Raw genomic sequence first — 20,457 nt, 5'->3', positions numbered from 1 at the left:
AGTGGCAGTTATATCTTGACATTAACCAATAGCCATCCAGTGGGACTTCAGACATATTTAACTGGAGGGAAATCCTGCCTGATACTATAAACCTGCCCACTTATTCTTTATAGGTGTATGTGTGTATAAGAGTAATCTATAAAAACCATTCCACAGACTCAGGATTTTGCTATCTTGAAATGTCATAAGCAATTAGTCCATTACTTTAAATTTCAGCCTCACATAAATTGTCAGAACATAGAGAAAAAAATAACTAGATTCATTATCAATATATTAGCAAATGGCCTTTGTCCTAATGGTTAATACAGTCTTGTATCAACTCTGAAACTCATGATTCACTGATTATATGGCTCTAAGTACTAGTGTATTCCAGGATCCTGCTAGAATGACCATTAATACAGCCATCAACCACTTTTCTACTCCAAATTTCTCAAGTCTTCTACTTTTCTACACACACACAGACACAGACACACACACACATACACACACACACATACACACACACACACATACACACACACACACATGGACAAGCTAACTACAACAGCTTCACTTTTGGTACTAACTTGTGGATTAGTTGTTTTTCAATGACATGATGAATGTCATGCCCACAAACAACTTCTAAAAGGTTTTATTTTGACTTCTTGCTTCACAGGGCTATAGTCCATAATTACTGCAGAGGAAAGGCGGTAGGCCAGAACAGCAAAGGGGGCTATCTTGTTCATGATTAACTGCACAGAAGGAAGAGAAAGACCAAGCTGGGTAAGGTTATAAAACCTCAAAGCCCGTTCCCACTGGACTATTTCTTCCAGCAAGGCTGTACCTCCTAATTTTCTATAACCTCCCAAACAGAAATGATAACCAGAAAGAAAGCCTTGAAATGAATTAATTGCTAAAAGACATTTCTTATTTAGACCACCACAACGTAATTTCTGAGTCTCTCTTGATGGCCTATAGGAAGTAGTTTTCCGATTGATGTGCCTAGAATGTTTGTCTACACAAGCCCAGAGATGAGTTAGCACCACCCAACCACATAGAATAGAATTAGTTACTACCTACATGAGAATCATATCTAAAGCTCTAACCAGGTAAGAGTGAAATGAAGTCTTCATGGACAAGGAGAGCTGAGGCTTCCCATATGACTTCAACCTCATGGTATTTAGGACTACGTGTTCTCACTCGTGGATAGACTTGTGACAATTAGTCTCACAAGCCATGGCTTACTTTGTAGATTGCAGGAAATGATTCTCTCTTTTTTAATACAATATTTAGCTTCTTCTGGGACAATTGGCTGACTTTCAGCCCAAGACAGTAACATTTTAATTTGTACAGGTTCTTGGTTAGCTTCCAAGTCTAAGTTAAGGAGCTGATTTTAAACTAATGAACAGATGCTATTTAGTTAACTGGAGACCCTGGTAGCAAAAGAGTAGTTAACAGCTTGGGTTCTCTTTCATTTTTGGGTATTCAGTTTTTTACATGACTGGATGCACATCACTGTGTAAAGATTTCAAATTGTTTTGTTTTGCCCTAGTGCAATATCATATTCATGAAACAAAGTTCCTCTGCCTTGCCTACTCCAGCAAAGACAATTATTTCTGTTTCTAGGAATTCAGTGGATCAGCAAACATTATTTTATGACTGTGTATGTGGATAACTAATGGTATCTTTAAATTTCATCCATAAGACAGCAAACTTCAATGTTTGCACAGACAGATTGTATTTTCACTAGCTGTTTGGTTATACCTAAGGAAGTTGTTTCAACTTCTTAAGTATGGAAAATAAATGCTGTAATGTGGGTAAATTAACAAGCTCCTGCTGTTATGAGAAAACGACTGAGGAAGCATATACAGGCTGAACAGATAACAAATAAATTATTATTTATAATAAAGATTCTTATATTAATTGTGGATGCAAAAAGTCCAAAATCAGTGTTATAGTATGGTCAGGCTTTGTGGTGAGCTCTTTCTACATGAAGATGCCCTACTTCTTAACTATCCTTACATGGCAGAGAGAAAGAGAGAGAGAGAGAGAGAGAGAGAGAGAGAGGATTTAGTATTCCTTTTCTAAGAAAACAATCACTATCGAAACATGAAAACTCTTCTAAACCCAGTGATCTTTCAAAACCTTTTATGTCCAAATCATTTTACATTGGGGATTAGGACTTTAGAGGTACAAGGTACAAAATCTATATTAGTGCACAAGATAAACTAGTATCTCTTTCAAATCCTGGATTAAGACTGGAGGACGGGATATCACCAAGAGTAAGATTGCTCAATCACACAAAATTATCTGCTTATATTTTGAAAAATTCAAGGCTTTTTATTTAATGGCAACTGTGATATTTTATTTTCTTACCAACAAACACAAAGGTTACAGTTATAATTATAATTTTTTGACATCTACATGTATATTCATTTCTTGTGTTACTAATAAAGGTCACTCAAAATTGAGGTTAGATATTCCATTGTAGTTTATGTTTTCAGTTATCCTCTAACTAGAAATGTTGAGCCTCATACTGGAAGTCCTCTCTCTCTCTCTCTCTCTCTCTCTCTCTCTCTCTCTCTCTCTCTCTCTCTCTCTCTCCTCTCTGCTGGAGATGGAATCCAGGGCTTCCTACATTTACATCAAGTGAAACATTCTAGCACATATCCTCAGGACCAACCCAGAATTCCACCAATTTATAAGAAGGCAATTGTACACAATGCACTTTGCTCTACATCTCAACATTCCGTTTACAATTTGACAGTTTTGAATCAGTAAGCTTCTGCAGCACTAGGAAGTGTAAAATGGAAAAGGGTACATGAACGGTATGAAAATTTTGCTACAAAATATATGATAATGAAAGGAAGAGTTTTAGGGCTCTGCACATGAGTCCTTTTAGTGTTCACATAAAATGGAAATTGAAATGAGACAAAGAACATCAAAGGACAGCAGGAGTTAAGGCTTGTTTGCACTGGACCTTAAAGGGACGCACGGTGCTGAGAAAAGCAGTAAAGCTTGATCTACTGGGCTTACCCATGACATCACAGCTTCAACATAGACATAGTCTCTTCAGCTGAGTTGCCAACCTAACCTTCCATCACATGCTTCAAGAGGTATGTTTTGCTTGTCTTTTCATTTCATTGATAATGCACTGACCAAAACCAACTAGGGAAAGGATCTATTTCTATTTACATTTCCAGGTCACATTCATTTAGGGAAATCGGGACAAGAACTCAAGGCCTGTGAAGCAGGAACCAAGACGAAATGCTGATTACTCACTGGCTCACCTACTAATGATCTTCTGGGACACAGAGGGTTTGAGCACTCCTACTGTTCTGCCGTCTATAACACACACCTTGTCTTATAGACTCAGGTTAGCTCTGCCCACACTTTCCTCTGCCATTGGTAGATGTTCTATAGTCTTGGCTTCTCCAGAGGGGGTTTCCACTGCAGTGGAGGCTGCACCTTCACAATGGCCTCTTTTGGTCTCTCAGCCTCTCATCAGGGTCTTTAAACACAAAGCACAGAATCTGCTCCTTTCTGCTGCCATTCGATCTTGAGGTCTTCATTGCAAATGAGACCTTACCCCAACAACAGCCTCTTTTCTGGGTCTTGCCACACCACACAGTGTCTAACTTGACTAGAAACTTTATCCTTAATGACAGGCATTTATAGTTCTGGATGGTACTATAGAGGCTAGTACAGGAGAAAATTAACCAACAGTCTCACCCAGTGATAAACCCTTCAACCTACAACAGCTGCTCACTGGCAATATATACTAGAACGATAGCGAAGAAACAGTCACGAGAGCAACCAACCACATTTTCATTGGCTTTAATGGCCACTCTATGAGAAAGAATCAAACTTGACCCTATTAATGGAACTAAAGACCTAAGACTACATATGTCATGGGCCCCAAGGGAAACTTACTATTATTATGCTAAACATACAAAGCAATAAAATAACTACTAAAAGAATACCGCTATACCCATAGATCAGTTCACTGATACTCAACCCTCATCAGAGAAGGTTCTTCTTGCAGTAGATGATAATTAGCACAGACATCCACAACTGGACTGGGCAAAGAGTGAGACAACTCAGAGCAAATATCCCTAAGAGAGATGTCTTTATCAAATCCCTATCCTCAGAGTTTGGGAATCTATAACGAAGAAGAGTTAGAATGGTTGTAATTGCCAAAGATGGTGGATGGTTCCAAGGAAATAACATTGTCCAGACACAAGAGGGTTAATATACATGCGACTGACATGGGGTCTATCCAGAGTCGACTTGATGCTCAGGTTCACCTGGGCAACATAAACAACTCTATTCTTTTTTTTCTTAAATTGGATATTTTATTTATTTACATTTCAAATGTTATCTCCTTTCTCAGTTTCCCCTCCACAAATCTCCATCCCATTCTCCCTCCTCTGCTTCTGTGAAGGTACTCCCCTTCCTAGTCACTCCTGGCATTCCCCTACACTGGGGCTTCAAGTCTTCACAGGACCAAGGACCTCTCCTCCCACTGATGCCAGACAATGCCATTCTTTGCTACATATGCAGCTGAAGCCATGGGTCCCTCCATGTGTACTCTTTGGTAGGTTGGTGGCTTAGTACCTGGGAGCTCTGGGGGATCTGGTTGCTTGATATCGTTGTTCTTCTGAAGGGGTTGCAAACCCTTTCAGCTCCTTCAGATGGACTCTATTCTTTTGACTATAAAATTTTGTTATTGCTTCTTGGTAATTATTTTTGTCTCCTATTCATTTCTCTTTTAAGCAAGATAGAAAGAATACTAAGTTGAGTGAACAGTGAAGAGTTATAGTTCTGGGAGGGCTTGGAGAAAGAAAGAATGTGATAAAAATATCATATTAAAATTTTGAGTAAAAAAGAAAAAAAACAATACCATGTGCACAACAGTCAATTAAACTATGACCAATTAATGGCTCTTCCAGTTCAAATGTCAAAAGTTCTCCATAAGTCTTTCTCAAACCAGCGTGGTCAAATTCACTACAGTAACAGCTCCCATCTCAGTATCAAATTCAATTTTAGTTTGCTTTATATTGTTATGATAAAACACCGGCCAAAACAGTTGGGAAGGAAACATTTATTTTATCTTACACCTCCAGAAACTCAAGAAACGATAGGAGAAGGGCTATGGAGCAAAACTTCATACTAGATTTTTCATTCTGGTTCATTCGCAGGTAAAAGCTAAAGGTAGCATCATGTACCCAACTGACATACCGATAATTTGTAACCCATCAAGAAGAAGCTCCAGGTTTGCTCTGAACTATGGTAAGTCTTTGTGGAGGTTGTACAGTGTGAATAATATCAGCCCTGTTAATATGTAAAGAGTCAACAATCTTGGAGACCTGTCCATGGTGCTGATGCTGAAATCTTTATGGCACCAACTGGAATGGGGCTCTACATGTATTTTCGTACCAGATAGTGATAAAACACGCACAATTTGCATATACAGAAGGATATACTATTGGTTTGCTGAGGACTATTTGAATATTTTGGCTTTAATATGTATGGCACATAAACAACAGAGATACTATTAACTTCCTCAATGTGTATCTAAGAAGCAAGCAGGCCCAGTACATAAAGTACGCTAAGTCTTGTTATATAAGGGAGAAGTGTGGCACATAAAACTATGCCAGGGAGTTAGGTAAGGTAAAGCAGGTTGAGACTCGGATATTCAGTGGACACACACCTGAGACTTAGGAGACTCCCTACTCCCTGCCAGACTCCTGCCCTGGAACATGTGTCACACTGCTCCCATAAAGAAAGGTGCCTTATGGTTATGTAGGCTCAAAATAGAGTTTCCATGCTAATGAAGTACCTAGAAGCCTGGAGGGCTTAGCTAAAAACTTTCCTTCCCAGACACTCCTCCCTGTAAAAGGTATTTAATCTCAGGTCTATCCTGATAAGTAGTATGGTACACTTTGCATCTATTTTCTGCCATGAACAACCAATAAACTTTTTAGAACCATGGACTGTCTCTTTTCATCAAGATCCACTGTGGGAAGCCATGAAAAGGCATTTGACTACAGAGTTACAGTTTAATTCTCCTGTAGAAGGCCTCTGTGTGCTCCCTGTCACAACTGCCACCATGCCTGCCTCCACCAAGCTAAGGACAATCATTCCTTGAACAAGTGCTCCTCTTTCTCCTCTGACCCCAGACAACATGCTGTCCCCAGCCTATGGTCCTCTGACATATTCTTTGCTTTTTTGCAAATCCCAGCAGCACCTGGATGTTCAAGGGTCAGAGAACCTCATGGCCCCCCTCATCGCAGTTCTGGGGACCCCTGCATCAGCTCTGGCTTCTGCACATCTCAGACTATGCTTTACCACCACAGAGCATGCCTCAGGGCTTCCCCATAACCCAGCCCCCACCCCAGCAGGGTCTGGGGAAAGTACAGTCAAACTCCCAGCATACTGCCCAGTGGTGGGGCAGCGTCAGACCCACAAGCAAGAATGTTTGATTTGATTGTGTCTGAGAGACATGCTTATGAATCAAATATCTGTCAGGCATATACCTGCACAGGTTGCTTAAAACTATTTAGAAATTCTTACAAAAAGAGTAAATTGTGAATAATCTTAAGACTCATGCTTTCTCAAGCACAGGAAGAAAAAAATGCAAGACAATTTAAGAAATTCTTTAGAACAGTTAACTTCCCACAAAATAAGATTCTGGAAGGATTTGGTGACATTAACTTACATGTCCCCCTATTCTACTGACAGATCTTTTTCAGTAGCTTTACAAAGAGGAAAGTGTTTTTTTGAGCTTTTATCAGTGTATGAGTGCAAAAATTGGTGCTTTATATAAAATCCAGAGCTGAAAATTCAAGTCTTAAGAATATACTAAACCCTGAAGCATAGTACATTTTATCACAGCCCAGAGTTGTTTTGAACTTTTTGATACACTGATTTTAAAAAAGGGAAAGCCTAATAATTTTGCTAAATGAAAGAGACAAATTAAATTCAAGGGCACAAGAAAGTATATAGCAAAACACTGGAAGAGAGAGAGAGAAAGCAACGTAGAATAAAGAAGTCTAAAAGTCTGTTTAATAATCATCTAGGGCAAAACACCAGTAGAATAAACAAATATGGACCACAGGGCAATAAATAACATGAGATGTATCAATATTTAGACTGTTTTGCTCAATAGTTTCCCAAACTGTAAAATGATGCACTGTATACTGACATATGAAACAAAAAGGAACATATAATGCATTTATTCAAAAGGCTCCTTTATAGCAGTATAGATTAATCGATCAATATGATGCAGATTAATTTCAAACCACTATGTTCAGAGCAAGTAATGCAGGCATAGATTAATACCAAGGTGTATTTTTCAAAGAGTTACTCTACTATGCGAGATTTGGGGTTCTTCTGTGGATTCACCTGTTTAATCAGGTAATGAGTCTCAATGAAGTCACATAAATGGGGTTGCTTTTGTCACTGGCCAGGCTGCGCAGTTCTAGAGTGACCTGTTTGCTCTCCATTGGCAAGTACAATGCACAGCCCATTGTATAGTCAGTGCTCTCTCACGGTCATCACAGGCTGGTTTCTTGACATGCTGTGGGAAGATTCTGTCAACTCCTGAGTGTTGCTGTTTTGTCAGTGAGATATTGATTTTTATGTTATTAGTGGGAGAAATATTAGTCAATGTTCTTCAAAATTCCTATCATCGTGGTTGAAGCAACAAGACATGGATGGGAGCATAGGTCCTGGTGGCAGTTTTAGCACATCAGGAGGCGTGCTCCTGGCAGAGGGAAAGTCAGTGGTGGTGGCACATAGGCAGGCTGATGGAGTGATAGAGGGCTCTGAGCAGCTGGCTGGGGTCTGAGGAGTTGAGCACAGGGTTCCATTCAGGCATGGCTGAACCAGGATGTCATGGTGACTCTAGGCAGACACCATCTATCACCATTTCACCCTTGAGTTTTAGTCTGCCTCTGAATCTGGACTCTTCGATTTGACTAGATTGGATGTCTGGCAAATCCCACCCAGGATCCCCTGATCTTTGCCACCCCACTCCTGGGATTGCAGCCGTCTACTCCTGTACCTTGCTTTTTATGTGGATGCTGGAGGCTAAACTCAAGGTCTCATGCTTTTGTAGCAAGCAGTTTACCAAGTGAACCATCTTACCCTGAAATTAATGTTTCTTAACTCGTTGTAAAGAGGATTAATTCTAATAGAACTATCTTCCTCAATTTGGTGCTGTTTATTGCATATATTTTATATTTTAATAAATTTTATATTCAAGATGTTTTTGCAAGTCACAGAAAAACAAAATTCAGCAAAGTATACTATGTTAGATTTTTCTTTCCATTTTTCTCCCATAAAAATAATGGCCGTTCAAGTATTTGGTTCTCTATAATCAATTCTAGGAAAATGTTTGCCACTTGGTCAAGCCTATTGCTCCATGAACTACCTACGAGATCAGTCTTGCAGCTAAAACAAATACCATAACTTTCTGTTCACTATAAGATCCTTCACAATCAAGTTTTGATTCAAGGTATGAACAATATGTTAAGTTTGGGGTTTTCTTTTCCTGAGAGAATGTTTTTAACTGAGTTCTCTGGGATTAACTAATATAACATGGGTCTACCATGTATCAAAACTGTTTGCTAGCTGGACTTTAGCAATCTGAACTTTGTAACACATCTCAGCAGTTCTTGATTCAGTACGATACATAGAGTAGCCAGTAGGATCCCTATGAAGAACTTGACTTTAAAGACTCCCTCTTGAAAAGCACGTGTCTACAGTTGGGAATGTAGTGTTACTTTCCCAAACACTGATTTCTCCATTAGTGTCCATTCTTAAATACAAATCCAACTTATTTGTTAATAAATTCTAACCTTGTTATTAAAAGCTTGAGGTTTTTTGCACAAGTTCACAAACCAGAGATGTATTTTACAAGTGCTGGCAATAAACACAATGGTTCAAATGCTTAGAGATTTTTAAATACTTAAATAATTTTGTGACTTAGAACATATAAAACACATTAGCAGAATGTAAATCCCATTAGTTTACATGATGATATATTTTAAGATATGGAAGCCAGGTGTGTTGATTCACACTTGTAATCCCAGGACTTTGAGGACAGAAATTGGATTGTGAAGAGTTTGAGGAAAGCGTAGGATATACAATAAGACTTTATCATAAAGATCAATGTCCATGGAACACGAAAATCTGGGAAGTCTTCTTTGGGCAATAAAGAAATATCTTAATTCTGAGCACGGGGAAACCAACTTCAAGATACATTTTTATTTATTATTTATGTGTAAGGTCTCTGAGTGTTAGTGCTGGCCATGTAGCCTCCCCTCTGCTGTTTCCAAAGCTAACACAAATGTCTTCCTTTCCTGGTTCCAGTTATATGCTTACACTGTGGACACACACACACACACACGCACACACGCACACATGCCTGCACAGGGATTCTCAGGCATACCACACACAGATACACACACAGGCACACACATACAACACACACACATGCACACGCAGTCACACTACACACACACACACACACACACACATACACGCATGCACAGGCACACTACACACACCACACACATGCATACACAGGCACACTACACCCGCACCCCCCCCCCACACACACACAGGCACACACTTCCCCTGGTAAATAACTCTTTGGACACTAATGATCGGAAGTAGTTGATAGAAGAGTCTAGAGCCCAGCTTTCAGAGCTGAACCTGTGACCTCTGATCCATTCTTAGCTTCGAAGTTTATCTAGAAGAAATTCAAACTAATAGTTACATGGACTTTTCTGTGATTTATGATCTTACAAACTAGGTCATGAGTAGGAAATAAGTGCCATTTGTCAACTTTTCGGAGCCAGTGGCATAGAACTGGAGTAAGAGGAGCTGCTGGGGCCAGCAAAGAAATAACTCTCACTACCCAGAAGGAGCAAGAAACACTGGTCTTCTTTAGCCGGAAGCAGGAACTCCGTCATAATCTTCACTAAATACTACTGTGCCAAGTCATTTTTCAGGTCCAATTGGAAGTCTTAAAAAAAGAGAACATGTCAAAATTAGTGTTGAGAATTGATGTTGTGAATAAAAAATGTGCCAAATTATCACTTCAGATTTAATTTTATGTGTGGTGCTCTGCCAAGTGACTTAGGAAACTTGTAGGTTATTGGACAATAGGAAGGCACAGAGCATCCTTTAACACCTTCTGCCCTCGTCCTTCCTAGCATCTCCTCTGAGACTGTGAGTGTGTGTGTGGGGTGGGGCGGTGTGGGTGTATATGTGCATTGTGTATCATACGTGTGGTTGTGTGTGCACAGTGTGTTGGGATGTAAGAGTGCAATGTGAGTAGAGGAGAGGGCACATGTATGTACTATTAGTGCAGTGTATTTGTGATGTATGTGTGTCTATATGCACTGTGTGTAGTGTGTGTGCAGTGTGTATGTGTGTGTCATATGTATGTATACATGTAGTGCATGTATGTACAGGTTTTAACAAAACAGAGCCTTAAGTTAGTTCTCTTTAAAGCTCACAAGGTACAGGAGAGTAAATAGAAGAAAACTCAGCCAATTTTCATAATTTATTCTTTCCAAGATACCAAAAGTTCTCTGACTTAAACACCTTAGACAATGAAGGCAAACAAGCAGATAAATGAAGTAGAAAGCTTTCTAAATTTCATCATTCAGTTAAAGGAACATTTTTCTAGGTCTTGAAATATTCACTTTCACCTTTTGTTCAAGTCTGTCGCTGTCCTGAAATAGGCTCTGAGCTGTTTCACAGGAAATTTTTCTTCTTTTCTATATGCATAGTTTGACTCCAAGTCAAGTGATTGCCTTGGATAAGTTAAAATTATAGCTGAATTGTTCCATGAAAATGAAAGTTTTATTTATTTGGGAGTAGACATTAAAATTCTGCTATTTTAAACCATACACCTCTTCATGCTGGAGTATGTCACAATACTGTGTGAGTCTCCGTGCTATATGTTTTATAATTCATATAGCCACATTTGGGAAAGATTTAAGAGAACAACTGGCTTTCCCACCCTTTTGTAAAAAAGGAAATAGTTCCCTTGCAAAATGTTCACTTACACTAATAACGAACAATGGAGTCTTGTCCTTCATTACCCCACTGATAGGCTGGGCGTAACTGTGGTAGTTCTCCTCTCACAGCTGGGCTAGAGTTTGTGTTCAGCTGAAAGCTGCGCTTTGTCTTTCTAGAAAGAAGAACCTAAGTGTTTGGTGAGTACATATTTGCACAGTTGGCCTCTTCAAAGATGCTCTTGAAATTTTAATGGGGTTTCTTGTCAATCACCCAAATATCTAGACTCATGTTCTGCTCTTGTGTCCCAGAGTCCAAGTGCCTTCAGCATTACCAGAGTGAAGTTTGGCCTTTCCTAACGAACAACAGTGCTGAGCCAAGCTGAATGCTGCCTGCTTGGTGTATGGAGCAGAATCTGAAAAAAAGGATGGACCTGTCCACAAGCTGGGAGCTGAGGCAAATATCAAACTCTTGTGAGAAGGGAAGTACAAACAAGCGAACTATGCAGAAGCAGACAGCTCAAAGTCATATGCCAAAATCCAAATAAGTCATCCTTTTATTTGTCTGTATGCCTAACAAACACTGCAGAGCCCCCATCTTATGAATACATGCTGTATAATATGACAGAAAACGCGAAGGAAACGGCTTGTGTGTTCTGGGCTCCAAAATTCAATTAGAAAGCCACACCTGAAAAGGGGGAGACGAGCAAAAATAGTAAACCCTCAAACAGGGGACACAACAAAATCTTCCTTTCTACCTGAAGAACAGCTCTATTTAAGGCATATGTATTGAAACTAGCTGGTGGGTTTTTTTTTCTTTTCTTTTTTAATCTCAGGACCCAGCAAACACTGTGCTAAGCATTATATACTTAAGATTAGTTACATAGTGAACAAAATTTTGATCAATTTTAAGTAGTTCATCCAAACAAACTTGGACAGCTGTGAAATATTGGCACCAAGAGTCAATCACTGGAAACACAAGCAGAAAGTCATAGTTTCACTAAGAAGACAGAGAAGGAAGGATGGTGCAGCCATAATCTGCGCCCCTCCTCTCCGAGTATGTTGGCCAACAGCCTGAGGATGGAACAGGGTTCAGAAGACTGTAAGTGTGGACTGAACAGTGTCCAGAAATTGCTGCAGTGAGACAACTCTATTTTATTGATTCAGGGACAGGGTACATAGGGGCCATTTCAGAGGTCTGCATAGAAAGAGCTATTTGGTCACTGAGTAAAGTGAGCAGAAAGGGTTTATTGATTATAACACAGCACCTAATTATCATGAAAGAGGGAAGCCAGAGCAGGACATGTGTGCTGAGTTATGTGGCCTTGCAGAGAGCTCTGTACAAGTTCCCTTTTCGGACGAGGCCAGCCAAGGCCAGCCACCTGTGCTCAGGGATACTCTCCAGAGAGAGGCAGGAAGGGGCAGGGTAGCCCTGCCAGGAAAGAGCATCCCTAAGTTTGCGCCAAGCTCAGAAAGCCATCTGGTCATGGAGGACTGCTACTTTAATAGCAAAACTCTGCAACAGTAATCATGGGTAATTTGAATAGATGAAAATGGCAAGAGAAAGACAAACTGGGAAAAATGGTGGATCCCTGCATGTGTTAGGAAGCCTGTACCTTACCTTCATCCTATCTGTTGCAATCATATCATTGGCTTGCTGGCGCTATTGGCACCGTGTGGTGCAGCTGGTAGTTGTTTCAAATAATTTAACCTGGGAGCAGAGATACAAATTGCAACTGGTATCAGGACAGATGACTTATGAAGGTAACTCTTCCTGTGTCACTACCACTTACAAGAAAGATAAGCCCTTTGAATTGTTAGCTCTTGCTTCTTTGGTAATTCCTTCTGCCCTAGTCTCTGGGTAAATTCACTCCTAAGTCCTTTGACCCTGAAGAAAACTTGCCTTGAGGAAAGAGAAAGACAATGAAGAAAACGTAGTCCTGTCTTTTAACAAAAACGGTTCTTAATCAACCCAGCCTGGTAGTACAGGCCTCCAATTCCAGCTATTTCAAAGACTGAGACAAGGAGATACAAAGGTCGCAGAATAACTTTGCAGCCAGCCAGGGCAACTTACTGACACTTCGTCTGCAAAAGTAAAATTGTTGTCAGAGTTGGGACATTTGCATATCATAGGTTCAGTCCCTGCAATCAAAAACACACAAGTGACTGAATGTCTTCATCTAAATCTTAACAGTTGCTGAGAATGGTGGCCAATACACATAACCACAGTATTGGGAAGTAGAGGCATAAGGAACCAGAATTCAAGTTCATCTCGGGCTATAGAACAAGTTTAAAGTCATATATACGTATTGACAATCTGAAGCCTGAACAGTGCATTTTAGGATACAGAAGTGGAGAACAACACAGGGATGGAGTGGGTCTCACAGCTAGAAACCAGAGCTAGCAACATCCTGTATTTGATTGACACCTTAGTAGTTTCCAAGTGGCTTCTGGTATATTTTATGTTTGTCTTTGACATGGTGAAGTGTCCTCCTTACAGATGGAGATGCTGGAAAAGGGGGTTGGAATTCAGACATGGCAATGCTGCTGTTCACAGCAGAATCCTACCGACTCACAGGTTTGACGATTCTGCCTGGTCTAGATGAGTTGTGCCTGGGGAATTTTTCCACTTAAGTTTCTAAGTGACCTTCTTAAAAGTAATAATAAATCCAAAATGTGTACATTAATTCTTCACAATGTAGAATTCTGAATTTATTAACTATTTCTGCCTTTAATGTGAAGAGCTGCCGCCCCATCGTGGTGTATTTCACAGAAAACCCCAGAACAAGCATGTCTCACTGTATCTGTTGGCTGAGAAACTAGGAGTAGGAACTACCTGAACAGACGTGGTCACTAACTACTTTGTGATTAACCGGATATTAGATCTGGGTGTGTTATTTACCAGCTCTGTGGTCTGCGATGTTATTTGTTATTTTACTTCTGGATTCTTTAAATGTTTTTGCTTTAATTGGCAAAATGGAGAGAGTGATAAAAGGTATTTCATCAGTCTTTTAAGATTGACTAACAGCTACTAAATGTCTCACGCCATTTGTAGATCAATTGTTGTCTTATTAAATGTGCCTTTATTGTTCAACTTCACTGAGGTCTGGAAACATCAGACCACGAAAGTTTTCCCTTTCCCCAGAGACTTCCCCAAAGTTCGAATGTACAATATTTCTATAGTAAAGCCTTGCTCCTTTGAAGCAACCACTGGAGCAGAGCAGTGTAACTGAAAGGGATAGTAGCTTACAAGGAAGAGCATATGATCAGAAAGCACTTAGCTTAGCGCCTGCCACCCTGTGTGTAGTGCTGTAAGGATTGGCCCCTTTGATAAAGCAGAGAGATGGTCCCTGTGGCCTTCTGTCCTTTGTTTTTGCTCTGTGCCAGGGGCTGGTAGCCTGTAGGTGGATGAGACTGCCCTTCCCTCTCCCTGTAGCTCTCAGGATCTGTTTGTTTCTTGTTCAGATCCCTGGGTAGAAGGCTTCCTAGCTCTCCAGAATGACATCTACACTGCTGGTAATTACTTTCCTAAAATGGAAAGGGAATTAAAATAAAAGCCCAAACAGAGAAGGGGGTGGCAGGTTTTTGGAAAAGTGCAGTGGCAATTTGAGACATGAATAATTAATTTTGTCTTGAGCTTAAGTTCAGCCTGTGTTTATGATCTGTGAAGGGAAAAAAAAACACAACTCTCTAATGGGTTCTAAATAAATCCAGTATCAATTTAAACTATTAGAGGAAGTTAAATCAAAATAATTAGGATATTAAAATACTTTGTGCATTTCCAATCACTGCCTTCTTGAGGCTCGGGATGTTTTCCAGGGAACAATAATAGCTTGAATATATTAGATGCTCACTTCCTTTAGAAGGCGGCTGTTTACTCCCGTGCAGATGATTGAGAACTTGTAGGGAACAGAAAGCCAGGCTGATGTGTTGACATATTCAAGGGAGCTGGTGCTATAGAAATGATGAATTATTTTGTATATACAGATTAGAAACTACATGGTGACACTCTACGGCTAAAGTCGTTAAACCTGATCATTCTTTATAGTCAGTAATTGCTAATTCACGCTAATGTAAGAGAGGCGGGGGTTTTGGTGACGGTTTCTATTACTCTAGCTGAAGCCTGTAAATCTGACTATGAGTAAGGCGAATTTCGAAGGAGCTGGAAACTTCATTATTTGTGTATTTTGCTTGTGGATTTCAAAACCACATACCCATTTTTCAGCAGCGACCAAGGAACTCTTGCACCCTGTGTAAATTCTAATATAACATTCCCAGTCCCCCCGTGGATTCTTAGTGCTTAAACAGGGTAAAGTAGGACAATGACGAATAGAAAGACTGATAAGATATTTCTTGCCACTCTTATGAGGTAACATCACATTTCCTTGTAAATAATTTTTGATAAAATGATAGAGTAACTCCCTGGATAGGCCCTTCATGAACATTAAAGAGCTCATGAACTCTTGGAACTCATTTCCACAGTATGTGAACCTGATCTCCAAGCGATCCCTTTGAAGTATGTTAATGTTTGTTTTTTTTCTTAAGCATTATTTCTTGTGTGTGTGTGTGCGTGTGTGTGTGTGTGTGTGTGTGTGTGTGTGTGTTTAAGTATCTATATCAATATCAACATCTTGACCTAAATATAGGTCTAGATATGCAGTATTCACTGGAAAAAATTCTTAATTAGTAAAGCATACATATAATCTGATAAATGGTTATCAAGCTTGCCTGATAATTATGGTAATGTATGACTTGTATTCCTCCTAATTTGTCTCCAAGAGAAAGACAAAAGACAAAATTTCAAAGGATTCAAAGGTAATTTACACTGAAACTGAAATATTGGATTGAATGTTCCTGAGAAAATCAGAAAAAAAAATAATAAAAAAAGTGTGTAAGCAGCTTTCGCCTTAGAAATATCATAAAATGTAATTAGGAAGAATATTATAGTGATTCAACTAAGAAGCTCAATGAAACAATAAAATTAACAAGCAATTGAAAAATCTTTTTTAATAAAATTATGAAAATGTTTGTTATGCATACTTATAAAAATATGTGGAATACACCTAGCTGACTGCACACCAGTGAATTTTTCCTTGTTTGAGGTACGTGTTTCCGTTTATTATGATACTTGAAATGCTTTGGTTCTCTGCTTCATTAGAACATGGTTGTCATGGCTTCAAATCATACAAAATCATACACATTTACATTTTCTGAGTCAGAGCTCAGAGCCAGCATTGGGAAATTACTTTTGTAAGGGCTTTTATCTCATGTCAGAGGATTAAACAGACTAGTTGTACCATTTATATTGACAAGCCTTTTAATGAATGCTTTTACATAGTTTATCTAACATTAAAATAATCTCTGTCTTTGTCCCCGTTCTTTGATTAACTGCTAGTGTCTTTTTCTTCATTGGGAAATTCGTTAAATATGTTTTAACTATCCACTGATACATGTCCTTCTTCCAGCCTCGTTTAATCATTTCCCCATACACTGTAAAAAACAAAACAAAACGAACAAACAAACAATACAAAACATGTTGACTAGGTAAATGTCATTCAGTGTGGTAGACATGATTGGAACTAGAATCACATAGAGGATGAGTTTGTGGAGGACACTATCACTGACCTTGAATAAGTAACCCTTGTTTGTAAAATAGGTAAATCAATAATATTTCCCTTGTAATTTGGAGAGAGTTCTTATGTTTCTATTATAGTGCCTGGTGAATAATGTATACCTGATAAAGTGCCACCAAGATCACAGTCATTGCTTTGCTACTGCAAATATCCATGTGGTAACTAACATTCTCTGTGGGTGAACTTCAGTCATTGTTCATGGATTACCTTGTAATTTCTAAGTCTTCTGATTTGCAGGGCCTATGTGTGCTGGATAGACGGCTTGAAGGGAGTACTAGATCAGGTCAGATGTGAAGAGTTGCAAACAACATTCAGAGTTTGTATCAAGGAGGAGACCAGCAGGTTCTATTGAACGTCTGTCATGTCCAAGAGTGGCAAGGTTACTAACTTCCAGTTGAGGAAAAAAAATCCTATCAAGCTTCTTTAATAGTTCTTTCTCCTCCAAAGAAGGTCTATAAATCTAGGTTCATGCAAAGTGTTTGTCTGAATTCTCACAACTTACCTAAAAGCACTGTGCAAAACAACAGTTGTGAACTGAGAGACAGCATGCCTGCAGAAATAGTGCAGTCTGTGGATTGCACTGCGATGTCTCCCACCTATCACTAAATAACAGTTCAGTAGTTATTTAACAGTCACATGGCATTTGTGGAGTGTTCATAAAAGTACATATAAGCTCCTCAATGGCCCTTGATTACAGAAATCAATGGTAAGAATAAAGATGATTAATGTCAGGTCTTGGGGATTCCAACAGGCAGACCACCTATCAAGAAATGACCTCAAGTGGAACTATATGAAAATTTCTTGTAGTTAGATAAAAGCCAGAATTTCCTAGGAATGTTTGATACTGGTTCCCATCTTCCAAAAACACTCAAGTCATTTTCGTTACCTATGGCAGAAGGGACATATTAGCTACCCATAGTACCAATCAGCTTAGCAAAGCCCATGCTGGCCTCCAGGCTCCCTCAGTATCACAAGTACTTGCTAGACATTTCAAAGGTCACACAAGTTCCTGGCCCTCCCCTCTCTCCAGCTATCCATAATTCACATGCTGTGTCTACCCTGTTCTTTCTGTCTTACTATTAGCTCTCTCTCTTTCTTCTCTATGTCCCTCTCACCTCTCTTTTGCTATGCACTGTCTTATTATGTCTCTCTCTCTCTCTCTCTCTCTCTCTCTCTCTCTCTCTCTCTCTCTCTCTCTCCCTCCCTCTTTCTCTCTCTCTCTCTGTATATCTGGCTACCCTCCTGCTTTATTGATAGTCTTCTTATCCCCCTCCCTCTCCTCTCTCTTGTTATACACTCTCTCTATTCCTATCTCTATCTCTCATTTCTATATCTGGCTATCCTCTTGCTCTCTTCTTATTCTCCTCTCTCTCACAGATATCCCTGACATCATTGGCCATGTCCAATCTGCTTCTCTTTTTTCTGTTCTGAACTTTTCCAGTTGCATCTGGATATTGTCTCTTATACACAATAAAACTCATTTCCTTATCCTTATCATGGAGTGGTCATTTCAGTGGTTTCTTTACTGCACTCACAGGAAAAGAGAACCAAAGTAACTTGCCATAGAACTGAGGTTTGAATCTAGATTACCTCACTTTAAAATGATTTTATTTAATGCAAGGGTTTATAGACCCGGGTAATGTGTAATGTTTTGGTCTCAACTTTTCAGGGTAGAACCATAGAAAAGAAAATTCTATATAGGCCTTAAATTTCATTTCAAGAATAGATCGTTCAATAACCTTCAGTGAATATGTTTAGAATAAATGGTATTAATGACCATTGATAAGAGTAGAGATGATTGGGCCATGGGTTACTCCCAGAATAAATGTATTAGTACTGAAGTGTCACAGTGAGTGAAGGATCTACATAGATACTTCTGAAAATCTGATATTTTACTGGAACTTTTAATTGATCTGTTAATGAGTGGCCTTACAGTTATGGTGGTTTTAGATGAATCCGAATAAATAATTTGAGACAGAGATAGAGCCCCTATAGGACATTGCATACAAATGTGTTGTCTGACAGAGTCAATACTTTAGCAAATGTAGAATAGAAGAGAAAATTTATCTATTTATATACATAGGATTATTAGAAGATGGGAAAAGAAGACCATAAAAATATATGTGTATATTTTATCTGCTAATGTGCCTGGTTTTCCCTATTGACATTATATGAGTTCATTTTCTAATCACTGTGCACGTGTACATGAACTCATGTGCATATGTCTTCACTCACTGCATAAAACTAATAATACCACACAGAGATCTAAAGTATCACAAACTGCTCTGGTGATCAGATTTTGAAATGATGTACTGTTGGTAGCCTCATAACAAAACTGTGAACTATCAAAGATGAAGCTATAAAAATGCTGTTCTTTGTTTCATTTTTAAAATAAAAATAATCATAGGAAATAGAGGGATATTTCAAGCTGAGACTGTAGAAAGTAAGATATATTTTAGAAAAGGAAAAGAGGATCATGGACGAACGTGAATGGGAGCTGAGGATTACTCCACCATTAACTCAAAAGAACTCTAATTCTTGCTCCAGTACAAGAATAACATAAGTCCTTCACAATCTGTTGCATGCACAAAATGGTAGTCATAGTGACTTCAAACTTAAACTAGCTTTTGAAATCAAAAGCCTGATACTTCATCATTGTCAGCGAGCAGACAGAGGTTGGTCATGTTCTTCTTTTCTTCATTCTAAAAATATAAGGTATTGTTTAGAAACCTAAATGTAATTTGAAAATAAGTTGTTATTATGACATGATGCACAACGGTTTTTAGTAGTAGAAACTGAGGCAAAACCATCCTAGCTTCGTATTCTTAAGACTCCTTGTTCCTACAGCTCCTCTAGTTTGTTCTTCTTACATATCTGGAGAGTTTAGCAGAGTGCACAGCTGGAATCTCAGCTTTATTCTCCAGTACTATTTTTATCCACATCTGCAGCAGATCTCCTCCAAGGCTGCATTGGAAAGACTGTTCCTCCACTTTACCTTGGTCACCAACTTCTCCTGACGTGGTACTGGACTCACGTAATAAGCCAAACCAGAGTTTGGCCCGTAGTCTGTGAAAGGCCATTTCAAGACCCATCACCAAGTGTCTATTTATTTGATGACAAAGGTTTAATTTACTGTGCTAAATCACAACTATAAAATTGTCAAAACAAATTTTCCCTATCAACTCTAAAGAATTAAAACACAGATTACATTTTAAAGTACACATTTATTATTCCTTCTTATTTTTTTCCTTTCCACTTCAGCCCCCCACAGGGGGGTAGGAAAAGTGGTTGAAGAAGGCCTGTCTTTGAAGTTATTTTTATCTTTATCTAGTCTTTCCTAGACTCATTTAATCTACTTGATTTTTAAGTCATGATTATACCCTCTAGATACCAATTTGTGACATCCTTCCAAAGAATTGTTCATTAAAATCTAATTTTTACCTTCTAATGCTGTTTTTTTCAAGCAAATGAAATACGTAGTAATTATAAATATCTATCTTGTGAAACCTTGGAATTATTGGCATGCATATATAAAGGAAAGCAGAGAGAGAGGGATATTAACTTTGAAACTAGCTTTTTCTTTTTATTTCATTGAAGATAGTACACATATAGCTATGTATATTTAAGTAAAGGAATCTCATTTAGCCTCTCTCAATATTTTTACGCTGTCATTAGAGAGCCTTTGAATGGTACCCAAGGGATACCACATCTAATTTAAACTTCATGTCAGGAGAGACACCAGGAAACTTCAGATTCATTATTTAGTTTGATGATCTGAAAAGATGGGAGATAAGTTTCTGTGATATTCT

The 20,457-nt window shown here is 38.9% G+C and overlaps 1 long non-coding RNA gene across 1 annotated transcript; it reads left to right on the top strand.

Moving 5' to 3' along the window:
- The first annotated feature begins 4,349 nt into the window (after window positions 1-4,349).
- Window positions 4,350-11,618, top strand: LOC147997149 (uncharacterized). Its single transcript, XR_015655465.1, has 3 exons — window positions 4,350-4,576; window positions 5,181-5,271; window positions 11,328-11,618. It is a non-coding gene; the product is annotated as an uncharacterized LOC147997149 (long non-coding RNA).
- Window positions 11,619-20,457: the final 8,839 nt, after the last annotated feature.

Source organism: Rattus norvegicus, chromosome 1 (assembly GCF_021556685.1).
Source record: "Rattus norvegicus strain SHRSP/BbbUtx chromosome 1, alternate assembly SHRSP_T2T, whole genome shotgun sequence".
Classification (NCBI taxonomy): domain Eukaryota; kingdom Metazoa; phylum Chordata; class Mammalia; order Rodentia; family Muridae; genus Rattus; species Rattus norvegicus.
Note: the sequence above shows the minus strand (reverse complement) of the source record. Positions and strands in the feature narration are given on the sequence as shown.